The sequence below is a fragment of the Mirounga leonina genome, unplaced genomic scaffold (genome assembly GCF_011800145.1).
Source record: "Mirounga leonina isolate KUSES-001 unplaced genomic scaffold, KU_Mleo_1.0 Mir_98, whole genome shotgun sequence".
In the NCBI taxonomy this organism is placed as follows: Eukaryota; Metazoa; Chordata; class Mammalia; order Carnivora; family Phocidae; genus Mirounga; species Mirounga leonina.
The window spans coordinates 7105182-7109742 of record NW_023270921.1 but is presented as its reverse complement, the minus strand read 5'-3'; positions in this window follow the sequence as shown (position 1 = coordinate 7109742).

The following is a 4561-nucleotide window of genomic DNA, read 5'->3' as shown; positions in this document are numbered from 1 at the left end:
TCTCAATACCCATAACTGTAAATATGTTATCTTACATGTCAAAGGGGGACTTCGAGGATTAAGGGTTTTGAGATGGGAAGATTACCCTAGATGATCTGATGGGCCCAATGTAATCCCAAGTCTTTATAAGGAGGCAAGAAGGGCAAAGTCCAGAAACAGATGCGATAAGGAAGCGGAGGTTGGAGTGATGTTCTTGGAAGACTAGGAGAGGTCACCAGTCAAGGAATGCAAGTGGCCTCTAGAAGCTGAAAAAGGTAAAAAGACGGTTTTTCCCCTCAAGCCTCCAACACCTCGATTTTAGGACCTCTGACCTCCAGAACTGTTAAATGTGTGTTCTAAGTCACCAAGTTTGTGGTCATTTATTACAGCAATAAGAGAAAACCTAATACACTACCTAAGTGTGTATATTTAGTGAAGATTAAATGAGATAATGGATATAAAATGTTTGGCCCAGTGTCTGCTCAGTCTTAGTGGAATTATTATCTTTCTTCCTTGTTAGTCATAATTGTTCCTTCAGGACCTGGTACCCCAGGGGGCTTCAGGTTCCCACACACACAATTTGTCAATCTTCCTACCTGCAAGGCCCATTCAGGATTTATGGCCTGGATATCTGAAACACTGAGATTCTGACCCTGTTTCTGATGGAAGGCTTTAGAGGATGTTTCTTGGCACTGTTTTTATTTACTTAACTTTTTCTTGGTTGTTTTCCTTCTTGCCAGAAGCCAAAGCAACAGAGACACCCTGATCTACTTCCAGAGTTCAGACCTCTTGCTCCCTGTCCAGGTACTCCTAACCATACATGGGAACACTGGTTGCCCACCTGGCCCCAGTCCAGCTCCCAGAGATGGTCCTCCAGGTGGTTCAGGTGACAGAGACTTTGGAGTTACCCAGCAGAAAGACAAGCAAGTTCTTGGTGGGGTTGAGAATCTGCCTCTGAGTCAGGGGTCAGGAGACCTGGCTCTGAGCCCCAGCTCCCCTGGGGGTTGGGGCCTCAGTTTCCCCAGATCTACAATATGAGTTGTAAGCCCTACTGTGACTCCCTCACCAGACTGCTCTGTCACTCACTGAGCTATTACACAAGGAAATAACCTTAGAATGGCCGAAAGGCTGTAAAAATGGTAGGAATGAAGAGGGGTAAGAGGAAGGAGACAAGGAGGAACAGGAGGAGAAGGGGATCTCCTCCGATGGGCCATTCTAGGTGCACTTTCAGTACTTGAAGAGGCCAAGCTGTCCCCACCCCAGGGTCTTGGCGCTCATTCTCCCTTTGACGACAAAGTTCCTCCTGGAGCCCTTCTCACAGACTCACCATCAACTTTTCTTGCCATGTTTGCCTCTTCCGAGAGGCCTACCTTAACTACGCTATCTGAAGTAGTCCCCCATTACATTTTCATTTCATCCTGTTTCTCTCCTTCATAGAATTGATCACAACCTGAAACAGGTGTATTACCCACCTTAGCTATTAGAATGTCTCTGTCCTACTTACTGCTGTGTCCCCCATGCAGTGTAGTCAATAAACGATGAGGGAGGGAGCTGATCAGCTGACGTTCTGGACGTGTGGAGAGCCTGGATGTCACGCATCTGTCATGCACCTGGCATTCCCAAGGCAGTGGCTAGTAAAGCCCCCTGGAGTTCTCAGGCTGTGGCTGGGTGCTAGGGTCAGAAAGGGCAGGATCGAGGTAGAGCAGGTAATACCTAGACAGCAAAGCTGCAGAGTGGCTGGACGGGGTGGTGGGAAGGTAGCGAGGATCCCAAGGTACTGACGTCTCATTTTGCAAGCTGATGTTGGGTAAGCTGCATTCTCAACTAAGAAGAGGGGTACCAAATGGTTGTGTGGTCTAGGGTCCACAGATGTCAGAGCTGGAGGGAGATTTAAGAGGAGGTAGAGTGTCGTGGTTGAGCACTTGGGCTCTGGTGTCCCTTAACCCTGCCTTTGAATTTCTGAATTGCCACGTGCTGGGTGCATGAGCTTGGGTGTACTACTGATCTGATCTGAACCTCATTTTCCACATCTATAAAATGGGGATGATAAAAGTTCCTATTTCATAAAGGTTAAATCTGAAAATATATACAAAGGACTTAGTTCAGTGTGTTTAATAAATTCTGGCTCATAATACTACTATTATGCTGTCCAATCTATTTACAAATGGAAAAGGTGTAGCTCAGGTGGGGGTGGTGTTTAGCCCAAAGTCATTCACTGACTCCGTGGCAGAGCAGGGACTCACACCCCAGTCGACCACCCCTGGCCCAGTTGTGCTTCTTTCCCTTCCTCTAAAGCCCTTGGTGGTGGCAGGAGGACCAGCCTCAGTACTAGCACTTTCCCTTCCTAGGTCAAAGTCATTCTTGCTTCCGAGGCTCCTGCTTCCCCAAGGGTGCTCTTACGCTAGATATAAACTCTACCTAGTTTTCCTCGGAGGGATCCCGGCTCAAGGTATCCCCATGGGGGCCTGTGAGTCACCCCTGAATGGGACCTCTGTCCCAGAGTGTTAGCCTAGTTCCAGCCAGCTTTCCAATTCCTGAAGCAAAGGCCACATGGGAATGGTTCCATTGGCTCATTCTCATCAGAAACATTATCCTAGTTTATAAAGAAAAAACACAACACTTAAGTTAATTTTAGTCCCCACGATGCCTGGGAGCTATAGCAACCAATCTGTCCAGATGGTGAAACAAATCTGAGGAGGCTGCCAGCAGTCTGCATTGAACAGCCAAGGCCGAGCATCAGCTCTTGGCCCCTGGGCCAGGGAGAGGCTTTGGGGATCATGGGGAGCAGAGGTCCTTTCTTGGATTCCTGACTAGTGCCTTTGAGAACCTCAAGAAAGCCATGGGACTTCTCCGCAGAAAAATGCACGGACACCCAAACTTTTATGATCAATTTTTGTAGGTTTGAGGGTCTTTGGAAGACTAGTGTTGGGCACTACTCCAGGTGGCATCGCTATTAGAAGACAACCCCTCATTGAGAGAATGCCAGCTTGATGTTGGCCGCTGTTCTAACCACGTTAAGCCTTGCCCAAACGCGACACGTGAGCCCCTGCTCTGGTGGATCATCTGTCTGGTGGGGGAGACAAATAGTTTCTGAGCAGGACAAGTGCTAGGTGGGAAGAAAGACAGTGTAAGTCGGTGAACTCTGCCTGTGGGAGAGGCAAGGAGGCTGATTCCCATTGGGAGGTCGGCAGGGGGCAGGGCGGGGGGCAGCTCTTCTAGGGATGACGTAATACCAGAGACCTGAAGGATGGGCACAGGACATTCAGATAGACAACTGACCCTGGCAGAGGTTAAGAGCAAGTGCGAAGAGCCAGGGGTAGGAACGACGTTGGAGTCGTTGAAGAACCCAACAGAGCCAGTGACCTGGAGTAGAGCAAGCAAGGAGGACAGGATGGTAAGAGAGGCAGAGGCCGTATCAAGTAGAAGTTTATGAGAGTGTTCTCTGTCTTCTCCCCTTCCATGTTGTTCAAACCAAATCCATGGCTTCTAGAACCATCTATTCCGGCAAGCCTTCTCCACTGCCCCAGTCCAAGCATCCCTCCACTCTGAACCCTGGGATAAGCCTCACAGTCTGTAGCACTCGTGTGAGTGGGTGTATGCATAAGGTGTGCCCTCTTGGAAGATCCAAAGCTCCTGCAGGACAAGGACCAGATAGTAATTCTTGTATCCCTCAAAGTTCTAGGAATGCACTCAAAAACATTCATACATTCATCAATATTCTCATAAAGTTTCAACCAAGACCTGTTGCACCAAGAAGTTCAGGTAGCACAAGAGTGAACCAGTTGAATTGTAGTAGACCCAGCCTGCCTAGACCCCTTTAAACCAGGGGATCTTGGGCAAGTGACTTAGCCTCATGGAGCCTCTGTTTCCTTATTAGTAAAAGGGGTGCAATAACAATATCTAAGTCAAGGGGTTGCTGGTGAAGATTACAAAGTCTCAGTAAGCCTCGGCTGTTGTTACTGCTATGATGATTATCATCAGTCACCTCATCTGTTCTATATTGACGATACAGACTCCCCAGCTAGAAAGCAAATCTCTTATATGTCTATGCGTGGTGCAACTAGAATCAGAGTTGTTATTTTTGGATCATATCCGCCCTCATCAGCGATGATGCCACCAGAGGAGGCTTCTGTCTGTACAGAGGTGAGGCTTGGCTTTGCCTTTGTCACAGATACGGTCCCCTCGAATTGGCAATGCCCTCCTCCACATTGCCTCATCTTGTAAAGATCACTGGTCAGGAAGTCAGGACCCTTGGGCCCGGCTCTGCCCCTGGGGGCCTTTGGGTAATCGCTTGCCCCTTCCAAGCCTCAGTTCCCGTCTGAACAAGGAGGAAGTGGTTCCCCATGATTCCTGTGGACCCTTCCAGCCCTGGTGCTCCGCGAGTAGTCTGTGTAGGGAGCAGCCCCAGAACCCATGAGGCAGACGGGGTTGAGGAGTCTGGTCAGGACAGCCCACCACAAGGAGAGGAGGAGAGAAATGCAAGACCTAGCCGGCTGCGGCGGTGGGGAGAAGGGGGAGGGGGAGAAGGAGGAGACAGAGGAGGAGGAGGAGGGCCCGAGGGGTGGAGGGGAGACAGACCCAG